General features: G+C 45.3%; 1 protein-coding gene across 3 annotated transcripts in view; it reads left to right on the plus strand.

The window, feature by feature from the left end:
* MAB21L3 (mab-21 like 3) overlaps positions 1–27426 on the plus strand; it is a 165715-nt gene that overhangs the window by 63371 nt on the left and 74918 nt on the right. The window contains exon 7 of one of the 3 annotated variants that reach the window (XM_033092783.1): positions 13101–18582. The exons of the other annotated variants lie outside the window; for them this stretch is intronic. The gene's annotated coding sequence lies outside the window, so the exon portion shown is untranslated. Of the gene's footprint in view, positions 1–13100; positions 18583–27426 lie in introns of those variants that run through there. 3 annotated transcript variants of the gene reach the window in all.

The raw sequence follows: 27426 nt of genomic DNA on the forward strand, positions 1-27426 counted from the left end.
ATGCTAAAAAAGCACTTGTTAAACTTCAACAACCATCCCTAGTAAACATTTTTAGCAAGCCAGGAATAAAAGAAAAGCCTTTCATTTTTAAAGGACATATGGGGGTGCGGGGGAGACCCATTATATTGAATAAGAAAACAGGAAAAGCTTTCCCTTCAGAGTTTGGTAAAACACCCTACAGATACTTTACAGCTGGTACTACAGTTAGGTGAGGAATTAACTTACTTGAGACGCAAAATTTAAGAGCATGCCAACAAATTCAGAAATTAGCAAAATAAATAATATTATAATGCAATATTTTAAAAAATGAAAATTGATGCAAAAAGTCCTTGGAGAACAAAATATACAAATTTTAAATATAGACAGGATCAGGATTTTTCTCAAATTTTCCTTTGGCCTCCAGCTCCAATATGGCTCGAACATTCATTGAAGTATTCTTTATCTCGATTACTGAGCTTTCTGGTAGCTCCCCAAAGTTTGCACCCAAGGCAAGTGCCTCACCTCAGCCTGGAGTTGACTGAGATATAAATGAACTTCACTTTGGTCCTCTGGGGTGGTTTGTGCAGGACAGTAAGCCATCAATACAGCCTTCGTTGCCTTTGCCCGAGTCTGTCCTTTGCCCCTTACCCCGTCGTCCTTCAATCTAACATCTGAAAAGGGCCTGGAGTAGGCGTTTGTCTTCAGATACTTAACAGGCACCTCCCATGTGTCAGCACTAGAAATGCAACGATGCACAAACTCCCAGCCTTCGTGGAGCTTACAGTTGGCTGATGGAGAACAACAATTAAACAAGCAATAACAATAAAGTATGGGAAGTGCTCCAGGGAGCTATGAGAGCACCTGGCAGGGCTCGCGGTCTAGTTTACAAAATCAGCGGAAACGAGGTCCAATCCCAACCTTGAAGATTGATCAGGAGCTAAAGGGACAAGAAGGGGCTGTGGAGTAGGAGGCGATGTCCCAGATGGAGATAACCACTGATAAAAAGGCTTATTTGAGAAGGTGAAAGATTTACTGTGTAGCTAGAAGTCTCAAGAGAAAAGGGTGGTGAAGAAAGAAAGATGGAGAGGTAAGCAGAGGGCAGGTTGTGGAGGGTTTTGTAAACCATGTCTAGGAGTTTGGGATTATTCCTAAAAGCAATGAGGAGACTTTGAAACAGGAGGATGCCTGGATGGAGTCCGTGTGTTAGAAAGACCATGCCAGCCATGCTGTGAGGAATGCAAGAAGGTAAAACTGTATCCGGAAGACCAGTTAGGAGGCTGTTAAAACGGTCATTGCTATAGACTGACTGTCTGTTGTCCCAAAATTCATGTGTTGAAACTTAATCCCCAAAGTGATGGTATTTGAAGGCGGGTCATGAGAGTGGAGCCTTTGTGAATAGGATTAGTGCACTTATAAAAGAGAGCCCAGAGGGCTGCCTTGTCCCTTCTGCCATGTCAGGACTCAGTGAAGAGGTGGCCATGTGCAAACCAGGACGTGGACTCTCACCAGACACTCGATCTTCCCATACCTTGACCTGGGACTTCCTAGCCTCCAGAACCATGTGGAAAAAACTCTGTTGTTTATTAGCCACCCATCTGTGGTGCTTTTTAAATAGCGATCTGAATGGACTAAGTCATCTAGGGGAGAAATGGTGGTGATCTGGATTAGGGAGGTGACTGGGTGTGTCGATGCATTTTTTGAAATATGGAGTAGGTAAAATCAATAGGACTTGGTGTTTGATTATATGTAGAAAGTGAGAGAAAGGAAAGAATCAAGGATGGCATCCAGGGTATTGACTTGTGCAATTGATTTTTTTATACATTAGTCTTAATATCTAGCAACCTTGCTATTCTTTCTTTTTAGTTCTGAATGTTAGCTGTCGATTTTCTATGTCGACGATTATATTGACTGTAAATAAGGATGGTTTTGTCTCTTAACCTTCATTTATATTGATGTGATATCAAAATTCAGTCAGGAAAAGAGAAACAGCTGTTGGTATTTCAAGCAGAGAGATTTAATAGAGGGGATTAGGTGCTTGCTTACAAAACTGTTGGGAAAATGACAACAGTGAAAGTCAGGGGAAGCTGCTGCTAGCTTTGAGGTTCACCACTGCAGCTGTGCCTACCTACCAATTACAAAGTTGCTGTTGACACCGAGGTCAGGAAAAGCAGGAAACCGCCACTGATAATCCCAGGTATCCTACATCAGTTGATGGGGGTGCTTTGAGAACTTTGTAAATCCTCGAGTCTGCCAAAACCCAAACACCTAACAAGCCACTGCCAGAGACAGGATCACAGCTTGTTGCCAACTGCCTTCCATCTCCAAATTTTTATCAGGTGCATCTCATTGGCTAAATGTTAATGGTATTCAGAATCCCGGAGATACAAGAGCATGGGATGAGTAGTTCCTAAGCTTCCAGCCCCTGTAATAAAGAGCGCAGATAGTAGAAAGGAACACTCGTTGCAAAAAGAAACCAAGGAAAACCAATATCTAGCACCGTTTGGCCTTAATTTGCTAGGCCTATCCTTTTGTATGCAAGGCACCCAAAACACTTTCAAAATGAGCTCAAGTCTCTACGTTCTTCACTCACCATTCTCCTCCCCCATCCACACACACACTGTATTCTAGAAGATGCACAGAATGCCATGCAATGTCCCAAACATATTTCCCTACTTTTGCATGTGTCCTACCATTCAAAAGTTACCTTTCCTCGGCCTGTGACGACCCTTCCCATTGCTCTACCTCCTAGTCCCTCCCAGCCTCACACCTGCGCCAGGCAGGACTGACCCAGTTCTCAGTTCCTCAGTGTATCCCCTGCATTTGGCTCGCAGTTCTACATGGCAACTTGTCCCAGTGAAGTTCAGCTTTTAGTCAAATTATCCATCTTTCCCAGTAGACATAGCATCCTAAGATGTGGAACCGAGGCTTATTTCATGTGTACGTCCCAAAGACCTGCTACAGTGCTTGGAACATGATAGGTGCCCATTGAAGATTTACCAACTGTATGAAGCACTGTATCTATGTGGTCATCCAGATAAGTACCTGAGGTCGTATGAAGAGCAACTGCCTTCAGAAACAGGCATGCCACTTTTTCGTGAAAGGGCTACTGACCAGTGATAGAATCTTAGAAGGACAAAGAGCCCTGTTTAGGAATTGCTTATTAACTTATTAATGCTAGCTTCATGTTCTAAATTCTTATTCTCTCCTTATGTTGACTTTTCCCTTTTCCAGGCTTCTAGCATCTGTCCTTGCTTCTGAAGCTTGTGGTGTTGCTTCCTAGTAAAATAAAATTCCCATGCAACATTCTGGTTGCTCCTATCATATCAAATTAATGTAATGACGGCTTAAGCTGCTGGGAAAATATGGGTCATTCCATCGACAGTGACATTGAAGCAGGACAGAGAACATCTTAATAAATAATTGCTTACACAAAACGAGAGAACTCTAGAGTTTGAAGTGTCCTTAGAGATCCAATCGTTTTGTTTACATAAAAATGGAGATTGAGAATTTCCCATGATTCCTTAGCACTGTGATAAATTGGTCAGCGAGCGCATCTCTTCTTTTTTCAGGTAGGGGGAGCCTCTACAACCATACCCCTGAGACTTCCTAGCGTCCAGTATAATGTGAGAAGCATAATAAGCAGTTAACCAGATGTTTTTACATGGGTGCCTGGTGCCCTACTTATTCAATTCCTCAAAGCCAATATAGTTTGGTTCCCTATAGGAGCATTTGCCCAAAGTAACCTGCAAAACATGTTTTTCTTGGTGGCAGATACTGCCCTTTGGCTGATTTGGCATCCATTCCTAACCTTATTCCTCTCGCCCACCTTGCTCATACAGCCCAGAGAAGCTAAGTCCTTTGCCAGCCTCCCCGCACTGCAAGGGACCAGATGACAGTTGACCAGTGAGATGTAAGCAGAAGCCTACAGGAGTGTTCTGTGCAAGTTTTGCTTTCCTGATAGAAGGGACAAAAGAGGCAGGTGTTGTCCTTGCTCCTTTTCCTGTCTGGATGGTGAATGTATTAGCTGTACCTACTTCAGTCTTTTGGTGCCCACAAGGGCAAGGCCAAGAAAATCACAGAGATCTTGGTCCTGATATTGTTGTGCTGCCAAACCACCACCAGCACCCTCTACCTCCTGACTTCTTGTTATGTGAGAGAAACAAACCCCTCTTTGTTTAAGCCACAGTTTCTATTCCTTGTTCTTAAATGCTTTTCTAATATTTGCTCTGTGCTAGCTACAGAAACCTTTTAATGTCATTGCCTGAACCAGGAACGATGGTTCTATGTCTATCAAATATGGCAGATGTGGACATTAGCATAAATTTACTTCACAATTTTAGCTTTGTAACATTTACTTGTCACCACGTTGAAAGAAAAGGTTTCCATGAATACATAAAACTTGTAAACAAGAAAAACCAGTCTTATATCAGCCTCATCATTCAACAAAATTTTAAATTTCATTTTAGTTGCACAGAATTGAGAGAATTCAATTCACACAAATGAGTGGTTGCAAATATATGAGTCTGTTCACCCTACAATTTCACATCAGAAAGGTTGAAACAGGTGTGAAGACAATTTCCCTTCAAAGTGGAGTCAGCATGTAAGAGCTGCTCTCATTCTTTAACTGGCAAACGTCCAGTCGCAAGGACGGGAGTCTATAAATAGTTCTTCAATCAAATAAATCTTTATTGTTCAAAGAAAAAGCAGTGTAGCGAATAAGAGTTCAGACTCTCACCAATTATCTAGCATTAACCCAGAAGCTTTACGTTGCCAAGGAGCTTTTTTAGCCTTTAGAAGGAAGAGAAGAACATTCAGATCTTACAATAGGTGCTAAAACTATGCCTAATGTGACACAATTACTCCACCACAACCATCGTCCAAGTTTTATTTTAAAACTAATTATTGTTCCATGATCACACGTGGTGCTGAGCAAAAGTGTATTTTACTTGGCATTTAATTTCATAGGGCCCATGCATGATATAGTTGATACTCAGTGTATAGCTTTATGTAAACAGACATGGGAAGGTCTGAATTAAATAATAATAATAATAATAATAACATAAAAACGACCAGAACAGAGCTGTAACATTCCAAATCAATGACCATTTGCAAAATACTATGGTAGGAGCTGTATACACAGAAGCACGTAAAATTAAAAGAATAATTTAGTACATTGGCTGTCTTTAGTATATGAACATTCAGCATGTGAAACATTTAACTATAATTTTTTTAAATTACAAAACAGAATTATAAACGAATTTGAATCAAACATTTGTACGTTACATTGGTCAGAGCTTAAAAGTCACCTAAATTATCTCCTAGGTCCCTTCAAATTTACAATTTCGGGTTATGTGAGTTAACTCATGACACCTTACCCGACCTCTTCTGTTTTGACGTTCGCCGGTTGCATTGGACTCTTATTCTCTGTAAGGTGGGTCTATCTCAAAAATAGCAAAATGATCTTCCTTTAAGACATTTCATGGTGATTCCATACTATGAGGTTTAGATTAATTAGCACACTTTGGCCAACAAGTCGCTGTCACCTCAACTCAAAATGGCTTACAAATGAGGGCATTTGCTATCTCACATAACGTGGAGTTCAGAAGGAGGGCAGTTCCTTGGTTGATTAATTCAGTATTTCAACAACCTCATCAAGGACGGAGGGTTTCTCTGTACTTTCTGCTCGGCTGTCTTCACCATGCCAGCCATTTTCCCTCATGGCTGCAAGGTGGCTGCCACAGCTCCAGTGGTCATACCTGCACAGCCATGTTCAGAGGTAGAAAATAGACTTCTTTGTAGTTCTTTTATGAGCTAAAGGACCTCTCCCAGAAGCATCCCCAGAAGAGTTACTCTCCAAACTTATTGATCAGAATTGAATTACATGTTTCTTCTTAAGTCAATTCCTAGCAAGAATAGAATTACCATGATTATTAAGACTGACGTGCTAGGCCTGGGAATAGGGCCAAATTCAGGAAAGTCTATGGCCACATTGAGAAATGTGCATGTTGGGATTCTGGGTGGGACACCAAGAATGTCTGCTAAAGAGGCTAGAGGATACAACCTTCTAAAGAGGACCAGAAATATTATCTCCTGCTTGTCTACCCTCTCCCCTTCCCGGGCTGAGTGAGAATAGGTGGAAAAGACACAGGCAACAGTTCAGAGAAAGCTAGGTTGTGTCTACACAGAGCCAAAACATTCCAATAGAAGTGAAGGTTCGATATGTTAACATAAAAATGAAAAGGTCTCCCAAATGAGAGGAAAATATGTTTGAGATCAATAAGTTATTCAGGAGGCACAGGTTCAGCAAAGCCCAAATAGTGTTCCGATTAGGAGACAAAGGCGAGGCGTAATTATGAACAATTACGTCATAGAAGGGTTTTCTGTTGGCGCGGGGAATGTAACATAATGATGTTAATTCTAAACAATGTCTTTAGTTTTCAGTCCGGTCGGTAGTCATCAGTCCCATAGTCGTAATAATTGCTTTTCTGTTATCTCTGTAAATAGTTTTTTTTGGGGGGGGCATGAGTTTTCTCAGGCCCGGTCCAAAGTTTATTTTGCCGTTGTAACATTCTAAGGTCTGAGGTGTAACATGTGCATGGCAGTTGCTGTGACAGCAGTTCTGGCTCCATTTTAAAGTGGTTCCGTTTATGCTGTTGTTTACAAATTGATCTGAATGTTTTACGTAGCCTAATGCCGAATATTTGAAATAAGTAGAAAGGGCCTAGTCTGGAGGTTGTTATACTTGTGCTCACAATAATTTTAGTTTTTTTGTGTTATGCATTGTTGTGTATAAGAGGAGGTAGGTACTGGCTGCAAAAGGAACATCCTGCAAAACAGCTTTTCCTTTCATGATGTGTTGTTTAATGCTTTGCGAATCACAAAAACTTTCATGAATCTGCTCAAATTATGGACCCCCTCCCCAGAAAGAGGGCACACATGTACTTTCCGACAAATGCCACAAACAATTTTAGGAGATTCATCGATACCCTTTCGTTCATGCATGGGCTCCAAGTTATGATATTTTTGATTGGTCTCGTGAGAAAAAAGAAGATTTTGTGTGAGGAAAGAAGCAAAACAAAATAGCAAAATCAGTAAGTCTGATGGACATTTGTTAGCTGTGTGACCTTATTTGAATCTTGTGTAAGACTTCCATTTCACCTTTGTAAAATGGAACTAGTGGAGTTTTTTCAGGAATGAAGTAGATAATGTTTAAGATTGTTTTGAATTACATAGCATTTTACAAATGTTAGGTTAAAAACTTAATTGCCAGTAAATCCAAATGGCACGATGGCTCTTACTTCCCAACTGAATTTACTGAATTCAAAATAGTGCCCCCGATAAGGATATGCCTCAAAGTATGTTTTCAGGTTTCAAGGAACAGACGTTTTCTTCTCCATAAGCAAATATTCTCAAACACATGGATTGAGCCCTGCACCCTCTTACAGCAGCTAGTTTGAAAAGAGGTGCAAACCGAAATACCCCTAACCGGCTGTCAAGCACTGCTCTCAGTAGGTGATGTCAGACATGCAACATGGCTAGGAGACCGGGGACAGAGAAAGAATGGAAGAGTCTTCTAGATGCTTCTGTCCCTGCCTGTCTCAGGCTCGCACCCACCCCTGGGACTCTCATTACTCACCAACGACACTGTCCCAGTCCTTGATTGGTCCCCTCTGTGGATGTACTCTAATTCCCTTTCACCTTTTGAGGCAGGAATGCCAACGCCAGCTCCCTCACCATGGTAGCCATCTCTCACTCTTCTCCTTACACTCCTTGCCCGCCCTACTTCCACTCAATGTGAGAGGCCCAACTTCCTCTTCTGTTTCTCGTAATAGTTTTTGCTTTCCATGTCCACCAGCCTTGACAGCCACCCTTTCACCACTGTATAGCGAAATGCCCACTAGTTTCCCCAGGGGTGGATCAACAAAGAGTTACAGAGGATGGCAGGATCCCAGGGACTGAAGTGTGGGACAAACAGACCTGGCTCCAGCTCCACAGAGCATGCAGTCATTGCAGGGGGTCTTTCCTGCCTCTCCCCGTACAAGCAGACAGCTGACCTGGGGAATTAGGATCTTTTGTTGGGCAGTGGAGCATCAGGACTATACCTACAGACCAATAATAAAATGGCAAAAAGTTATCAGTGAGGCAAGAAAAAGAAATTCTCTCATTATAGCCAAAGCTACAATGATGTTGCTGACAGACTAGCCGTCCCCTGGGGCCGGGGACCCATATTCCTCTGATTATGTGTTTGACCCATGCTGCCTGCTTCTTGGGTCCAACTGCTTAAATTAATGGAGCAAACTTCTATACCTGGGGGGTTCAAGAACTTTCAGAAGGGACTTTCTCTGTATTCGATATTTCCACGATTTCACAGCTATGTTGAAGCATAACATACTCCCCCACGATTGAACCCCAGAGGTGGGGGTAAGTGAGTTCCCTGTCTCTTGCACGCCCACCAGTATTCTAAGCCACACCTGTTAAAATAAGATGCTGAGCAAGCAGCACCACCTCATGTAAGCTTTCTTCTGATTTCATAAACTCCCAGGCTCCTGTCACATGCACCAAGAGTAGAAGTTGGGAGAACTGATGCCAAGTGAGCTTTCAGGTTTTCTGGAGAGGCTGGGGTCTGGGAAAGGTTTTGGGGAGAAGGCAGAGCAGCCAGATCATGCAAGGCACAGGGCGCTTGGTGGCTCCAGCATCAGTTCAGACAGCTGTTTCAGACAAAAATGGTTCCTCTCCTCAGCAGGTCTGTGCAGGGGCTCCTTCAGATTCATGGCGCCTCAGGAAGGGAGGGAGAAGAAAGATCTGCCCAAAACAGACATTCTTTCCCTCCTCACCCAATTGCTTTCCTGATTTAATGAACAGTTCCCCCCGAACGCGCTGCTTCCCTGGCTTATGGTTACATGAGCACAAAGATTATTGTCTTAACAGTCGCATTCGTCTTCCAAATTATTTTCATGAGTGTTGCACAGTCTTTGCAGCCTCCGATCGGACCCATCACCCAGCGGCCCTCCGCTCATCTCTCTCTCTGATTCGGTTTTTGCCTAGATCTGGGATGAGGGTTCAATTCCCTGCACTAATTCTATTGGCTTTAACTTCCAAAGGAGCTTCTAGTTATTGGTTTGTTTGTTCTTCTCTGTGGATAGCGTGCAGATTTTTTGTTTTGTTTTGCTTTGTCTTTTGGGGGTCGTGTGGAGCTTCCTTACTTCCATCTCTGCTTCATTGGTGCACATTTTGAGTCAACGTGTCTAGCAAGTGTCACGATAACTTTCACTTTATGATGACCCTATTGAGTTTTCCAGGTCTCCTTCTTTACTCTTCTCCCCCTTTCAATTATGAGGCTGTTTTCAGGTTCGTTTAGCCCCTGAGGGATCACTGTGTAGGAGACAGAGCACGCTTTTAGGCTGTGTGGATTCAGGTCCACTGCCGCCACTACGAGCTGGGTGACACTCAGTTAAGCTCTATAAATACCCGTTCCTTCAGCTCAGCGGGGGGATCACAGAATCTCTCCTTCCTCTCTTAGAGGGATGTCTTGAGGATAAAATGAGATCAGGGAGGAAAGAGAGCCCTAAAAGCTAGTATAAAAAGCATGTACATTTCCATGTAGTGAGATGCTGAGTGCCAGGCACCAGGCTAAGCTCTCTCTACACTATTTTGTTTCATTGTCATGATGATGCGATGAGGGATATGTCGTTACTGCTCACGTTTCCTGGTGAGGAACTTGAGGCTCCGAGAGAGGGTAAGTAGTTGGCCGAGATCACACAGCGTATAAAAAGGGAAGAACTAGGATTTGCACCAAGTGTGTCTGGTGCCTGACTGTGGGCTCTTAACCACTGCACCATCCTGACAGCCACTGAACCAAAGGTACCATCATTCAACTGGATGCTGGGGATGTCTACATAACTCTATTGCAATAAATCACGTGCCTAGGAGACCATGAAATTCCCAGCATCCTCGGTGTGGGGATATTCATTGCTTGGCAGGCTGGAGAGAAATCCCTTACATTTCCAGAATTAAAACTCACACCCCTGACCAAGGGAGCAGCATGGTGTACAGGGTAATTAACATCCTTTTCTGAAATTAAGACACAAACTGTGACTTGGGGCAAGTCAGTCTCGTTGGCTTTCTATATCCTCACTATGAAGAGGAGGAGCTTAGAAAATAAAACCGTTACTGTCTCCAGTAAGTCACAATAATTATAATAGTCAACATTTATTAAGTGCTTCCTAAGTATCAGGTTTTTTCTAAGTGCTTTATGTTCAATCTTACGTGCTTTATGTGGCAATCTTATGATTCCCACAACAATCCTAAGAGATAGCTGATACTGTTGTTATTCCCTTTTTGTAGGGGAGGAAACAGGCACAAGAAACTTTGCTCAAAGGCACATAAAGAGTAGGGGCAGAGCTGGATATGCACACACTTAACCACTCCGCTATCTTTCCTTTCTAACTCATGGGCTTTATGCTATTTGTTGGGTAACCACACTTGATCACTTCTTTATAGCCTGCCCCAGTTTTTCCTGCTCGAGATAAAAACGAGTGTATGCTTTTAAATACCCCATCTTCCTAGGACAGAGTATATGCTCAATAAATATTTACTTACCTGATTTTTTCATCATTAAATAAATTGTATGAAAAATACATGGAAACAAACAAGAATAAAGCAAAAAGTAGAAAATAATGAGACTGCATAACTGGGAGAAATGATCTGACTCAGACCTCCTAATATGAACCACCTTACCAGAAAATAATCCAAAGATAAAAAAACAATATGAGCCCATACAGTTCTTATCTTGGTAATATAAATACAAAATTAAAAAAAAAAATCGAATCATCCCGGTTGCGGAAACTTGATTATTGACTTTGGCAAAGCTTTCTCCATCTCTTTGTGCCAATAAAGTTATTAGAATTGAATTGAGAGAGGCAGATGCACAAGAAGAGCTGGGACAAGATGCTGAGCAGTTGAAATAAATGACTCTTGGAGCAGATCTTTTGCCAAAGGCTACACCAACTCAAGGGAGGAATCCGCCACTCTGTCCAGCAGCCCAGCACTGCAGTGCAGTAGAAGCTGCAAGTCAGGTTTCTGGAGGGGATGCCCGGGTGGCTGGGGACTGACAGTTGTGGAAAGGAGGAAAAGGTTGCTTTTCCATTACCAAGAGCCAGCACCCACCAGGGTTGAAAACAGTGAGGCTTTGCTAGTCTCACTATCCTCCCCAGGCTGTGGAAAGGGAAAAAGAGGCAGAGAAGGAAAATGGGAAAGAACACAATGTTATTCACAATCTGTTTGTGACAGGAAGAAAGAGTGACTTAATAACCCATAGCCAGATTAATGGAATATTCCTCTCTCCTCTGGCAGAGCTGGTCCTCTAGTGCCATCACTTGTAAAATAGACGGCTGCCGGAGGAGCCATGGAGCTGATTAACAGATCTGCCCATGAGTGTGCCAAAACCCATTCCACTAGAACTGCTGAGCTAGAGACTGTTTACACACCAGCTTAACGAGGAAACCGCTAGCATTCTCTGGAAGCCACCGTGACTGCTTAACTAGCATCTCTTCTAGCCACTTCCTCCCTCTCAGTCCACTGTCTTCCCATCCTCTTCTATGTTGGCCCCAAGCACCTTCCTCCCATTCATTTTCTCCAACGTCTACCCACCAATTATGAAACATCAAAGCCACCACTTAAAGTTTGTGCCCAAAATCTCTGAAAATGATTGCGCCTTCGTAAATCTTTATGAAGTTCCTTGCAAGGGTATGAGCTTTTGATTTGTTGAGTTGTATATATATTTGCTTCTCTGGGTACAAGTTTTCTATAATAATTACAACAGCTAACATGTATTGAGCACTTGCTATATGTCAGGTAGTTTTTTTTAAGCACTTAGAGTGCTTAGGGAATTTGTGTAGCTCAAGAGGGACAGACCTAGGAATACTAACATTGGAGGTTCTTCAACAATCCTACATCGCAGCACAAAGTCCAAAGCTCCACCCACTGGCCCAGCGTTTTTAATCAGCTAAAGAGCTCCCAATCAGATTAATAGTCCCGTACTGTTAATCATGATCAGATATCCCAGTACTACCAAACATCTGAGGAGAGCTGGCAATGTGGCCGATGAACACCAACACAAACAACAAACAGACTGAAATAAAAATAGCATGTGGGAGACTGAAAACATGCAAGGAGAGAATTAAAGTGTAGGTATATTTTAACAAAGATAAGAGAAGATACTACATCCGAGGGGGGGAGGGGAAAAAGGAATATTCCGAGGCCAAAATGGAATTCTTGCAAATTAAAAGCAGCAGAAATGAAAAACTCAACAGTAAATCTCCTAGAAAGTAGAGCAGAAAGTCAGAGAGATATAAAAATTAGAAAAGAAAAAGAAAAATCAGAAAAAAAGAAAAATTAGTCTAAAAATTCCAATATCTACATAATAGGAGTTCCAGAGAGAGAGAAAACAGAAAAAAAGATAATCACAAGTGAAATTATTCCTCCAAATTTCACAGAAATAAAAGACAAAAGTCTCCACCTTCAAAGAATACATCAAATACTCAACACAATGAATAAAAATAGATCCACATTAAGGTACCTCATTGGAAATTTTCAACAAATGAGGGGAAGTAGTCTTACAAGATTCCAGAGAAGGAAAAAAGTCATATACCAAAAAATCAGAAATTGGAATGGCTTTGGACTTTTTAATAGTACCCCTGGAAAGTGGGGCAAGAGAATATGGGGCAATGTGTTCAAAATTCTGAAAGAAAATGCTCTCCAATCTAGAGTTCTATACCCAGCCAAATTATCAAACAAATGCAAAGATAGAAAAGACATTTTCAGACCTGCAAAGTCTCAAAAAATGTGTTTTTCATGTAACCATTTCTGAGAAAGGGAAAGATAAAACAAAATGGAAGTTTCAACGTAGGACACAAGTAAATGGTATCCCTCAGAGGATAGTGAAAAATCCCAGAATGACACTGTACACCAACCATGGAGGGCAGCAGCCCAGATTGGTACAGTACAATTCAAGAGCTAGACATGAGACAGTCTATCTTTTCAACCCACGGACAGAATACTCAGGTAAGCGTGGACTGTGTTCTTCGCTGTGTGCTGATCTCTACTCTTTGCTTGCTCTTTAGATAAGCTTGTTTCACCACCGTGGAAGTACTCTGCTACGACCTACTTTGAAGAGTGAAGTAAGCCAATCAAGTATTCATTCTAAGATGAACAGAGAAGCAGAATATACAGAACCGTCCACTTTTCCTGACAGTTTTCCTGGAGGAAGGCCACAGAAGCTGATGTTCACAAGAATAGTAAAGGGATCTGGATGGAAAATAGGGTGAAACTCTGCTATAATAACCAGCAATATCTGCTACAGCCTATAATTGGCATGAAACTCTTCTGCAGCTTGAAGTGTGAATAGGAACTCAGCTGTTAAAATGTTCACATCCCACTCTCTCCTGAGCTGTGTGCAGCTGAGGATGCTCTCTGCTTAGACTCCAAGGTCACACCCACATACTCAGCCACAGTATCCAAAGTAGGTCCTTCGTGCTGGTGTGGTGGGTCCAGAGAGAGAGGCTTCAGTCCCTGGTTACTTCCTGTGCCACAATCAGCATTCCCATCTAGGCCTAGCATTGACTTCAGTGAGTTTCTCTTGGGGGTCTTTGTGCCTTTTCCTGCCAGCCAATATCATTCAGAACCATCTCAGTAATTGGAAAGATTATAAATATGTCAGGGTCTAGGACTCCTAGGTTCCAAGAGTTTCTTTGACTTGAAGCAAATTGGCCCAATTTCTCCCTAGGGGTATTTGGAAGAGAAGGTTTTGTCAAACCCCAAAAAAGTTCCTGTCACTTCTTTTCCCCTTTAAGTAATGGATGCCTACAAGGCTTACACTGAGGGAATGCTCAAGTGGTTTGAGAATAAAGATCTGCCCTCATGTGGCCTGCTCTCTCCCCCCAGGGATTAAACAATTGACATACTAAACGGCAGCTTCTTTTGCTAAAGTTCCACCTAAGTTGGTAGTATCTGCTCAGCCCTAGTAAAAGCCTTTTCAATGAAGTGTGAGACTTTCTATCTTTCTACTCTGCAGTGTAGTTCTTTGTATCCATGTCTTCTTCTTGACTAAGTTCTTTGGGGGCGGAATCCATCACTAATGCTTTATGTCCCCTCCCCCCAAACCCCTTTCCCTAGTGGATTCTTGGCACAGAATAGCTGCCCAATGGATATCTGTAGAGTGAACAAATGAATGAATAATTGAATTAATGGTGACTCCTGAGATATCCAAGATGTGCACACTTCATCTTATTAGGATCAGGTAGTTCTGCCAGCTCCCAGGAAAAATCAGATCCATGATTGACTGTTAAAATCTTATGAATCTGAATGCAAGGCAAGAGAGCCTTTTTACGTTAGTGCCAATCATACATGATGAAGTCATATATAAAGAAATTTACTTATTTTCTATTCAGGAACTTAAACTACGTCAGCACGGCCTTCTGTAATAGAAGTCTTAGTGGTTGGTGTGTTATTCCCATAGTAATTGTTAAATAAGAATAGATACGTCTGAAGTGTTGAGGGTTCTTGACAGCAGTTGTTCTTTTCAGTGGTTTGAGCATTCCTCATCGAATTGCATTGTATTTAAAAATACTGCACATCCAGAGCGCTCAGACATTGCGAGTGGGAATGTAAATTGACACAGACACTCTGGCAGCATCTACCAAAGCTGACCAAATGTCTGCCCTCTGACGCTGCTGTACTGTTCTTGGGCATACACCCAACAGGATGAGTTCTATGACCTCCAGTGAAAACATACAAGAATGTTCATGGCAGCACTGTTTCTAACAACCCCAACCCAGGAAAAACCCCGGTATCTCTCAACAAAGCGAAAACCTGAACTATCTTCACACAATGGCATACTTCATAGCAATGCAAAAGGACTTGCTAACCATTGCACACAAAGAAAGACATACTGGTGAGAGAAAGACACTAGATACAAAAGAACCTACGACATGTGCCTTTATTTATGAGAAGGCCGAGAGCAGGCAAAACTATACTGCGATGGAGGTCAGAATGGTGATTATATTGGGGTGGCATGCCACCTGGGGCGGGGCCAGAGAGAGCTCTCTTGTGTGCTGGAATATTCTGTGTGTTGTAGTAGTGGTCTCATGGGTGTATACATATGTAAACATCCATCAAGCCGTACACTCTTTGTGCCCTTTATGTAACTTATACCTCAATTAGAACAATACTATGAAACCGAGTTCTATATAAAAAAGAAGCACCGTGGATTACAATAAAAAATGTTTAAAATAGAGTGCTTGCTCTGGAAGAGATTCAAAATTAATTATGGAAGATAAGATATTAGATGAGTGGTCCAAGTGAATGTTGTAGGATTGCAAAGAAGGGATGGAACAGGGAGGTAAAATGGAGCCTGTGGTTTCTGAGTTCAGCGCTGAGCATCCTATGCATGCTTGCTCCACTAGTTCTTTTCTCTTTCTTAAATCTCCTTTACAGTCTGTTTCTCCTGTGCAATAAGTATGTTCAACTCTCTTCTATTGAATTTTCCTTCTCCACACATGCTCCAAGCTCTTTCTGTCCCTTCCTGAGTTTCCGGATGGAATAGTCTACCTACGGTCACCACTTCTGTTTTCATTCACTTCTTGAACTGCTACTTTCGGGCTCCTCCACAAATACCCTCACAGAATCTTCTTTCACCTGGTCACCTCTAATGACCCAGGTGCCAGACCTAATGGCTTCTTTTTAGTCCTTATATTCCTTGACCTTTGGATTGTGGGACACTGTTCAACACTTCCCTTTTCTTCAGAATTCACCCTTCCATTGTTGTCTGATAAGACATCTTCTCTTACCTCTTTGCTTGCCCTGCGTGGTGGGTTCATTTTCCTCTGCCCTGGCATTCTCTGGAATGACATCCTCAGCTCTCTCCTCTGTACGTGTTGGGGCTCTCCCTTGGCAAGCTCTGCCCTCCATCTTCTGATGTCTTTGGGACCTGAGATCTCCAGATCACATCTCTCTCAGGAACACTGATTTCTGTACACACAGCCTGATGGGTACCTCTGTTTGTCTTTCCCATACAGAAAGCAAGTGCAACATATCATAAACTTAAATCGTCATTTTCTCCGTCACATTCTTCCTTTAAACCCAATTGTCATTCAGTGAATGGTGCTTCCATCCACTCAAAGAAACGAGGAAGTCACCCCTGACTTCCCCCCCATTTCTCCCTCCCCTATATGCTGCTGGTGACTAAGGCCTATTGGTCCTACATTTTGAATGACCTCGGGACTTTCTTTTAGTTCCTCGTCATCGCTCTCTTGGATATTATAATAGTCACCTTTCTCATATCCTCACCCTCATCTAGGGTGTCCCTGATGCCCTCCCTACCACTGGAATCTGATCACCCCTCTTTCCAGCTTCCCTTCCAGGATCAGCACCAAGCTCCTTAGCTTGCATCGCCACCTTCAATGTCTTCATTATCTCATCTTCTTTTCAGACTCACCTGCTGCCACTTTTTCTCAGGCAGTCTGAGCTCCACCCATAGACAATTCTAGCACCTCTCCAAATATTCCACACTCTCTTGTCTGCATGAATCCCTCTCTTCCCCTTCTCACCTCTACCAGGGAACTCCTGATTGTCCTTCAAATCCTGACTCCTACAGATGGGGATGGAGCCTCTGTTCTCCCTGCTCCTATAACACTCACAACGTTGGAGCTGTTTGCGTGTTTTTCCCACTGGCTAAACTCTCAGCGGGCAGATATTTCATCTTATTCATCCTTGGATCCAAGGCACATGGCTCAGAGTTGGTACTCAAAAATTTATTGCGTAAACAAGTAAACGTTCAGCCCTTGGGTACCTAGACTGTTTTGCCTCAAAGATACATAGCTCAGCAACTGCATTTCTAGCACCGTCATTGTTTCTATTTCTGAATCTAATTGCTATTGCACAAAATTGTTAGGGCAGAAACTGCAGTAAGTGAAATGGTCCAGCAACTTCTTTGCAATGCAAATGCTCCATGCTCTTGCGAAATCGCTGCAGTCCTAAAAGGGTGTAGGCCTTTGGAATTTTAGGCAGGAAAAAAAAAATTCCTGTTCAGTTTGCTGCCTGGAAAATTCTTACCCCACTGCTAGAAAGCCCCTTCCTCCAGGGTTGCTCCAGGGTCCCCTCTCCCCAGTTCAGGATAACCATATTGAAAAATCACAAATCTAAGAAATCCAGGAGAATCCATGGGCATGTGAATTGCTGTCTGGGCCAAAACCCAAGGCCCAAGGGTACAGAGTTCTCCTTCTTTAGTCCCTGCAAAATGCTGGATGTCCTTCCTGGTGGCAAGTTCACAGGGTCATGGGATACCCCACACAGAGATCAGCCAACCATGAATTTACCTGAAACTTCTTTTCATGTACTTTCTGCCCTCACACTCTGGCTCCCTCTTGAATAATGATTTCTGTGAGTTTATTGCTTGCTGGAAACAAAATAGCATTTCCTTTCATTTAACCTAAAAGTCCTCTGGCTCCAATGTCACCAGTCCCTTCCTAAACCTACAACGCTGGAATTGTATAAACAAGCACTTGCTCCCCGAGCCTTGTGTGTCCGACTTTAGGGACCTCTCAAGCTGCCTCTCTCAGTCTTTAGCTTTCCAGACCGAAGTAAATATAAGGTGTTTGGAAGAAGGCCTCAAACATAATAAATAATTGAACGATGACTATGGAGCTGAATGATGGTAACAGCTGCCTTTAAAGAGGTATTCCGATTCTTGCCACGAGTCTGAGCTGTGAGAATTAACTAATAAAGCACTGGCAAGCACAGCGTGGAGATAAAACAAATGAGGGTGCTTAGGTTCCCCCCTTGGGACAGGGCCTGGGCTCATTTGTTCCCAGATCTTCTCCAGATCTGTTCCTCTTTCCACGCCCGATCATTTCCATTATGTGTGCGTGGCAGCCTACCTTTGTGAGATGGCTGGACACTGTGCCAAACCTTTCTGAGAACGGTATCCTTGTGCAGGGACCATTGCTCTCCTACTAGGAGGGGAAAACGGATAAGGAAGATAGGAGAGGGAAAGAGGAAACCTAACAAATGCCCAGCTGCTATTTTATGCCAGGCCCTGTTCTAGGGACTTTGCACAAGTCAAGTCTTGTAGCCTTCGTGATAACTTCTGAAGCTTTGGGATCCCTGATAAAGAAGCTGAGGTTCTCAGAGGCTGGGGACCGTGCCCAGGATGCTAGAAGCAGTGGGTCTGGACTTCAAAGCCAGACCTATTAGAGCCCAAAACTCATGCTCTGTTAATTGCACATACCCAGGGGACTCTGAAGTTGCATGTGACCCTCCCACCCCCATAGAGGCATGGCTTTGGCCCCTGTCCAGGGCAGCGGACCTGTTTCCCTTCCTGCCTTTCCTACCCCGCCCCTTTCCCCTGCAGACTCATTGCTGGAGCCCACCCGGGCCCACATGGTGCCACATGAGCTGGCCGGCTGCCCCTCCTTTCTTTTCCTTGCCTTATCGCCTTGCAGGAAGCACAGGGACGAGATGGAAACAATGACTCATTGCTAGAAGAATAAAATCTTAAGTGGGGGCAGCCTGAGTGGTGTGGCTGATGGTCTGACAATGGAAGAATGTCCCCTGAGCCTTCAAAGGGCAGTGCCACTCACTGCTGTAAAACAAAGGCAGAGAAAGGACAGCAGCCACGGGGGTGGGTTGGGAGTGCAGCCGGGAGAGCTGGAGTGGAGACTGCAGTGCTTTCCAGGGGGAAAAAAAGGAAGAAGAAAGGAAATTGGCGAGTTTTCTGTGGCTATCATTTGAGCTATGTGCGTTGTTAGGCAAAGCCCGGTGTTTTCTATTCACTCTTACTTTTATCGCGCACATTAACCTGGGCTTTCACATAGGATGAACTTTCTCTGCATTACAGCCGGGACAGACAAAGGCCCCCACGTGTCAATGGTTTAACCTGTGAACTGTATGAGGAAGCCTGCCCAGGCTTCACCAACTCTGTAAGGTGTCTGTGGTCTGTCCCCAGGTTAGGAGCTCGCTTCTGCCAAGAACAGACGAGAGTTGTCACTGTCGGCTTCCTCTTACCCTTTCCCCAGGCTCACCCAGGGCCTGACCAGTGGCTGAGACGGGGGAACAGGGACAAGTGGGAATCAGCAAGGTGCTGGAGGGCTCAGCTCACCAGACAGACTGCTGTCCAGACAGCTCTGCCAGCCTGCATGCCTCACCATACGTCAGGGGCTCCCACCCTGCTTCTCTGGGTGGTATGGCAGAAGCCAGCCAGGCTCTGAGATGGGGGCAGGAACCGGAGGCGTGGCTAGACCAGAGAATGCAGCCTGGGACTTTGTGGGGGACTGAGGGAGGCAGCAAACACCTCAGAAGGCACCCTCTTCTTTGAGTGTCTCGCTGTTTGATCGCTGCTATGGGCTGAGCCCCCACATCCCTCTGTTGAAGCCCTAACACCCCAGTGTGACTGTGTGTGGCGATAAGGCCTATAAGGAAGCACTTACGGTTAAATGTGGTCACGGGTAGCGCCTCGGTCTATTAGGATTCGTGTCCTTATAAGAAGAGACACCAGCGAGCTTGCGTCCTCTCTCTGTGCCATGGGAGGACACAGCGAGAAGGTGGCCCCATTTGCAAGCTGGGAAGGGAGTCCTCACCAGGATCGGACCAGGCCCTTGATCTTGGACTTCCAGCCTCCAGAACTGCAAGAAGTAAATTTCTGTTTTGAGGCCACTCCATCTATGGCATTTTGTTATAGCAGCTGGGGCTGACGAACACAACACTAAGATTTCAACTGCTGACAGATCAAATAGATGGACCCTCAGCTTCCCTTTGCTTCTGGTAATGAATTTTCATCTTAGTCTGAGCACCCATTGTGCCACAATATCAGCCCGTAAAAGTGATTGCAAAGCTGCAACTCATGGAGAGTTTGCTCAAGGGAGGGATTCTGCTGCCTCATCCCTCCCAGGCCATTCTTCTGGTGAAGCCTGCAAGTCCAGCTCTGGCCATTGCAGTTTCATGGAATCCAGTCCTAAGCCTGGAGGCCTGGCATGAAAAGGAGGCGCTCTGGGAAACTGGGCATTCCAACTATGACAGTGACACCCCCAGGAAGTGACTCTGGCCCCGCCTCACCCCACCCCACTGTCCAGGCCCGTATCAGGGCCAGTACTAGAGCCTGACAAGTGCCCCCACAGAGCCAGACTCATGGGCCACCATTCTGTGTCCCTTGCAAAAATCCTGAAAGATGAAGTAGCTCCCAAGAATTCCAAAGTTTTAACATGAAGTCCTTAGGAAAATGTAGTTTTACCCAAGCCTTAAGGAACTCGATATATAAGAAAGCTGGCTTTACAAACTGGGTGTGATTTACAAAAAGGCTCACAGCAGAAAGCCTTTACCTGGGCCTTCCTTTTTACCTATTAAAATAGAAGGCTTGAAAAACTTTGCACTTCTTGAATTCCTCGAAAACATTTACGTTCTGTGGAATAAAGGTATGTATGGATTTGAAGCAAGTATTGGAGTCGATTTCTTGAGAACAAGTGCGGCTCGGGCCCTGGGAATGGCTAGATAGGCCCATCGCAACTACCCAGAGGGAATGAGGGAGAAGGGGCAGGCCCGGGAGAGGGCGGCACACGCAAGAAAAGATGGACGTTCAGTTTCCTGGTTCTAGCGAGGAGACCCCTCAGTAACCCTTTGACGTCATTTGAGCCCGTGTCTCCAATTCCAGCAGTAGCCATATTTTGGACCACATTTCTCTGCACGGAGACTCTCTGTTTCATCTGCCAGGCCTCTCCTGTCTCCACTTCTGGCCACTAATTTACTAAAACCTGACCCTGATACGGTACCTAGCCCCATAGCCCAGAGGCACCAAGCAACCCCCAAAGATGTGTTGCCTACCTTCTCATCACAGAAGCACAGTTATAGGGATCCTCTCTGTGCCTCCCTGAGAGCATTGTGTGAACTGACACATGGAAAACCCCCCCACACACCCCCATTTTCTCCTTGGATCCCAGACACAAAGAAGAAGCAAGTTTGTTGACACGCCTAGGACGTTTCTGAGCTCCAGTGCCCACACAATTTCCTAGGATTGAGAATGTGAGTCTGTCATTATGGTATTTGCAGAGCCAGAGACTGTATTTAAGGCTTCAAGATAATGCTTATTATAACCCTTTCTTGGACTGTTATGCCAGAAACACTACATGAATAGTCTTTTTCAAGGAAATTTGCCAGGGAAGGCAGAATGCAACTGATCATGCAAGAATTGTTTGGGGTTGGTTTCAAGCTATCGAGTCTGGGGAGGGAGAGGTTTTCCTGAGGACTGCCCTGGGCAAGGAACCTTTGCACAGGCCTGGGCACTGCACAACTCAACGGGCTGCCATCCTCAGAAATTACGTCGGGAATGGTCCCCCTTGGGGTGAGCACTGCGGCAGGCCTGATGCCTCCCCTAAGAAGTGGGCAACTATGGGAGATGTGGAATTCTGAGTTAAAGGTTAACTCTGGGGGAAACTGGTGCCTCAGGGGATAGACGAGGATTCTGAGTCTTTCTGGGGAGAAAGAAGACCCCCAAGCCTGGCACACAGAACTCTCAAAGGAAATCATGTTGGGGTGGGAGGAACAAGGCCTTTCACGCGCTGGTAAAGTTCCCATTTTCTAAAAATATTATCAAACCCATTTCTATTACTCAACGGTCAACTGTCATAGCGCCATTTTGAATTTCTCCTTTTCTTAAACTTGTAATAGGAGAGATTGCATGCTGCCTCATCAATACCATTATGATACATGATCACATTTTAAAAAACTGAAACATTGGATTCTCTTCTCTTTCATCTGCCATGGCTTTGCTCTGGGGAGGAAAGGAAGTGACATGCACAAAGGCATGTCCTAGGAAGATTGATCTGGCGGTGGTGCAGAAATGGGCTGGGGAGAGATTGCAACAGTTGAGAGATGGTTCATTCCTTCCTTTACTCAGCAAACATTTATTGGCCACTTGCTATGCGTCAGGTCCATAAAGATGGTTTCTGCCTCTGCTTCCTCCAAGAAGCAGACACTAAAAAGGATTTGATGTACAAGAAATTTACTGAGGAGGAAATGCCTATGAAAGATAAAGGAGGAAGAAGCAGGAGCAGGCGGGGATGGCATTTAGACCGTGATGGATGTCTGACCCTGGTGAAAGGAGAGTGGGAAGGAAGAGTGTCAGCCTGCAGTGCTGTTCAGAGAGTCTTAGCCAGGCCGAGTGACAGCCTCCCAAGCTACAGTTGCCCAGTAAAGGAGCCCCGCATGGGGCAGGAACAACCATCCTTTGTCCCCCTGCTGTGCTCATTGGCTGAGGGGAGACATGTGAATGCCATTGTGGATCCAAAAGTCGCTGCTAGAGGCTGTCAGTCAATTACATTTCCTGTGGCAGGTTCTTTTGAAGGAGATCTAAGTGGAGCGTTTCCATGGCTGGCACAGCTTTCTGGGAGCTCTCAGGTTAGACGTGTGGACCTATACACCACAGCTATATTCCATGTGTGTTCCATGTTCAATCAGCCACAGCCTGGACTGTGGGCAGTACCTACCGCACAAAGCATGACTACTTAGAGGGGGCTGTGATGTGTGGGTAGGTACTGCCTGCGAGCCCAGTACAGCAAGGAGATTGTTGATATAATACAATTACGTACAAGACGCAGGAAGGAGAGAATTACCTACCTGCTGATGAGGGAGAGGGCAGGGAAGGGGTCAGGATAAAGGGATGTAGCAATTGGGTTTCGGAGCATGCCTGGAATTGGTCATATGCAAGGAAGAGATGTCTGTCTCACTGCAAAGCTAGATGCACATCCCGCTCTGTCGCGTATCAGCTGTTGACCTTGGGTCAGCCCCTTACCCTCTTTTAAACCCAGTTTCTTCATCTGTACAATAGAGATAATGATAGTAGCTATTTTACAGAATTGTGATGATAATGCACGTAAAGAGACGAGCAGAGTGCCTGACCCATGGTACGTGATCAATAAGTGGTAACAGTTAGTATTCTTCCACGATCTGACATGGAGGAAACAGAGGAAACAGCCTGTCAAAAGTCTGCTTGATGGGCTGAAGGGCAGCCAGTCAGGGAGCTGCCGGCGGTTTTCTGTGGCTGGACCATATGGCACAAGGGAAGGTGTGGAAGAAAAGAGGCTGGGGAAACAGGCCCCATCAGAAGAAAAGCCTCATGTGCCGTGTGAGATATTTCAGATTTCACACTAGGTTATGGGAAGCTATTACAGGATGTTATGTAGGGAGGGAGAGGATCAGATTTGCATTTTAAAATTTTCTCTCTGGCTGCAGGGCATTTAGTAGATTAGAAGGAGAAGAGACTGGAGAGGGATATGTTTAGAGACTTTTGGACTAATCCAAGCAAAAGCTCAAAGGACCCAAGAGAGGGAGAGGAGAAGCAGGTTTGAAAGCTATTTAGGAGGAAGAACTGACGAGTGACGGCAACCATTTGGGCATACAGCTGAGGGAGGCATCTTGGGTGAGGAGGATCCCTGCTTGTTTGGCCTGATGACTGGGTGGTTGGAGGTGCAATGCACCCACAGCACCTAGAAGGCACAAGCAGTAACCGAGGGTGGGGGCTGGAGACAAGACAGCTGAGTTTTGTGGTGTTGGATCTGAGGGGCCGGTTGGACCTCCCAGGGGCTTATCTGGCAGAAAGCTGGATGAACGGATCTGGGGCTCAGACGATAGGTCTGGAGGCACTTGGAGATTGTGGCCACAGCCCAAGCAGGGGCCTGAATAAGAATGACAGTAGAAATAAAAAGAGGAAAGTCAGTGCAAGAACCGTCATGGCGCCCGTGTGATTGTCCTGGGCATCTCACCTGCAGCCACCTTGTGAACACATGTGGGAATGTGGGGAAGATGCTCAGCCCCACTCCTGCCTCCTAAAGCCTTGACTCCACAAAGATACTGAAAAAATGAGCAGCCATCTAGGAGTGAAAACCAGCTCAGACTGAAAAAGCAAAAAGGAGTCCTACAGTTACTCAGGCTAAAAACACATGGTTAAAAGCAGCTGCAAAGCTCACAGGAGACCTCGCTTCTCCCAAGGTCATGCAGCGGCTGTAAAATGAGTGACTACTGCTTTTGTCCCAGTGGCGCCACAGGCCCACTTTGCTAAACCCGTCTGGTACTGAGCGTTACCAATTGCTAAGCTGCGCTCGCCTGTGACAGACAGCACTTCATCCCTCCTTCCTCCCCTGACCCCACCTCAGAAAGCAACCAGTCCAGAACGGGTGGCTGTTCCCTGCGGACCTCTCAGAACCCTTCCTCAGGACCACACAACTTCGGGAAGAGGCGCTCCTCCTCCGCCTTGGCCACCTTTCCTCTGCAGTGTCCTGTCTTGCTGCAGCAAGCCGGTAAGTCGGACTCTCTGTGTGTGTGTCAGACAGCAGGTGCTTCCTACTGGTCTTTGGCTGATTCCGTTTTAACAATACGCACATCCTAAAAACATAAGCATTGCTGATGACAGTGTGCTACCCAGCAGGATCGTTGCGGCCCACGGAACACTTGGCTGGAAGAAAGTGTAAGAGGAACAAGTTTAATCAGAAATCTCGAATGGGAGCAGCCCTGGCCACATCGGGCCGGGAACTTGTCAGCCCACCCCCAGAGTCCTCAGCTTCTCCTCTGGGGCCACACTTCAAAACGGACCTGGGCAAATGAGACCACACTGCAGGGAGAAGGATAGCGTGCTAAGATAACTCAAAATAAGTCACGTGGGAGTGCTCAGAAAAACGGGAAGGTACTTAGTTCTTGAAGGGAAAAATGCAAGAAAACCATCTTCTGTTATTTAAGAGGGAGTAATATTAAAAAGGCATTAAACGTGCCCATTAAGGCCTGGAAGGATGGAATAGGGCCAAGGCGGGAGACTCCAGGCAGTCAGATTCAAGCTCACTCCAAGGAGAATTTCGCTCAGGGGCAGAGTGGATGACAGGTAGACTGGACTGCTTTAGGCGGCATTGGGCACCTCGTCATAGGGGGGTTCAGAAAGAGGCTGGACGATGCACTGGCCAGAATATGGTGCCAGGAACCTCAGCCTCACAGAGACTCTAGACTAGATGATTTTTAAGGCCCTTCCTCCTCAGAGTCTGCATCCTGAAAGCAGAGCCCCTAAGTGGACAAAACAGGTCCCCTAATGCCACCGGTGCCTACAGTGCCCTCCTCAGGGAGGTGAGGGGGGCAGGGGAGGTGGGGGCTATGGCAGCAGCCCAGAGCCCTCTACCAAGGGACATTCCTCAATCAGAAGCAACCGTGATACCACATGACCACGGCCATCTGGCTGCGGCTGCCTGAACCAGCAGTGGGCAAGTAATATTGCAAGAAGATTCTAGCCAAGCAGGAATGTGAAGTGGAGGTTATGAAGAGAGGGTTTGGGGCAGAAAGAGAAACTGAAAAGAAAAAAGAAATCCACAGATTGTTGGCTGGCAAGCAGGGCCATGGAGCCAGCAGGTACTCCACGGAGTACCGGTGCTCAGAAGTCGTGGGTGGTCCAAGGTTACGGATGTTCCAGCAGGTCCACCGGCCAAGGGGGGGGGGGGTTGGTCTCCATATGACATGGCATGGAAGAGCCCCTGGAGCCAAGGGACCTGGAGGAGGAAAGACGACTGTCGCTGTCCTGGGGTTCCGGCTGTCATCCCTCTTCTGGCTTTGGTGGAGCTAAGTATGCTGCCATCCCTGGGTTCCCATTAGAGTCCAGTTGTCTTTACAGACAAACACACCCATGGAAACTGAGTGAGGTCTGTTTCTTGAAACTCAAAGAGTTTAACAGAAGGTCTGAGGAGGAAAGACCATGACTTGTTGGTCTTGAAAAGACTTTATGCAAAAGTAGTGCTGGCAATCAGTATCTAATCCAAAGAGTGCAAATCCTTTATCAGTTACATGTTCTCTCCCCATCACCCACTCCCTACTCTCTGCCCTCCAGGGAGCCAACACTTCCTAGTTTCCTCTCCTGCCAAAATAACAGAGAATCCCGGCATGAGAGCGTAGCGCCCTGGGTCAGAGGGACCCTCCAGGTAGACAGAATTCTAGATGTTCCAGCCAGAAGTTTGACCACAAATAGAAAGCAGCCTCAGTCTGCGAAAGTGAGAGGGTATCTGAGGTGAAAGAACAGTCTCCCCAGTCCTTCAATCAATCATGGCCTGTTTTCCAAGTCTTGGGGCCAGAGCCAGCCACCTGGGGAGCCTGAGGCTGCAGAGGGAGACTGGTGACCTCTCCCCACACCTTGGCCCAGACTGTCTGTAAGAGGACTGCAGCGTCATCATGAGGATTCGTGAAAGTATTGTTGATGAAGCCCTTCTCGACCCCTACCCTTCAAGGAAGAGGGACCACTCCCCCTTGTCACCACAGTGTAACACTTGATGACAATACCCACAGAGCCCTGCAGTGTGAGTGCTAGTTCCCTACAGCCCCTGCGGTTCTGACCAATCATTGCTCATACTGCTGCTGTTATTATTTTTCAATACTATTATTTTTAACGAGTCATTGCCCTGGAGGGACAGAGGCCTTGTCTTTTTTCTGTATCCCCCGACATTCGGCCCCAGTGCCTGGCACAGACTGGGGCTCAATCAGTGTCTGAAGAATGAATGACCTTCAGACAAGATAACCAAATTTAAGCTCCATAAATTGCTCAGTCGACTCTATATTCATCCCCGTGTCTATTTCTGGACCCACCTCCACGCTGCCCCAGCCACTATGCGTCCAGTTTGAAACATGGATTTATAGTTACATGTTTAGGTTTCCGTTTACTGAGTCCCTCTTCTTGAGTGCCTCCTCTGTTGTCCACTTCAATAGCAAACTCCAGGCTCCTGGGGACGTGGACACATCACCGAGCTCTCTTATTAAGACTTCAGGGGCTATTGGAAGACATTGGAAGATGCGGCTTCATCGCCTGAGTTTTGTTTGGATATAAATTATTGAAAATGCAGGCGGTAAGGCCACAAAATCACATCCCACTAAATGGAGAGTGACATGTTGACACGAAGATGTGAGCTGTACGGAGGATCATTATAAAAGCATGTGCTTCATCATTGTGAGACCAGGTCTGAGAACCCGCTCCACTGCTTCCTGTCAGTGTGACCGCGGGTGGACCAGTTTCTTAAACGCTTGAAGCCTCAGTTTCCTCATCTGTGAAAGCAAGCACTTAGAATCGGCCTGCCATAGAATAAGCTCTGAATCGCTGTTGGCTGTTATTACTGTGGTTCTCCAGAAGCTGATAGACACAGAATTCACAGAGATTTTAAATGTCACCAAGTTTCTGAGTCCTTCAGTGCCTGAGCAAAGGTGCTCTGAAAAGAGTGGGGGTAGAAGTCCTAAGAACCCTCACTTCAACCAGAATTGCGTGCATCTGCTTGATTGCGCTTTTACGGAGAATTTAGGGGAAAGGAAAAGGAAGGGTTTTTACTGCCAGTATTAATCCAAACTGCAAACAGGTGCCGGATTCCCTTCTTCAACATCCTGGCCAAATGGTTG

This window comes from Rhinolophus ferrumequinum, chromosome 22 (genome assembly GCF_004115265.2).
Source record: "Rhinolophus ferrumequinum isolate MPI-CBG mRhiFer1 chromosome 22, mRhiFer1_v1.p, whole genome shotgun sequence".
Lineage (NCBI taxonomy): Eukaryota > Metazoa > Chordata > Mammalia > Chiroptera > Rhinolophidae > Rhinolophus > Rhinolophus ferrumequinum.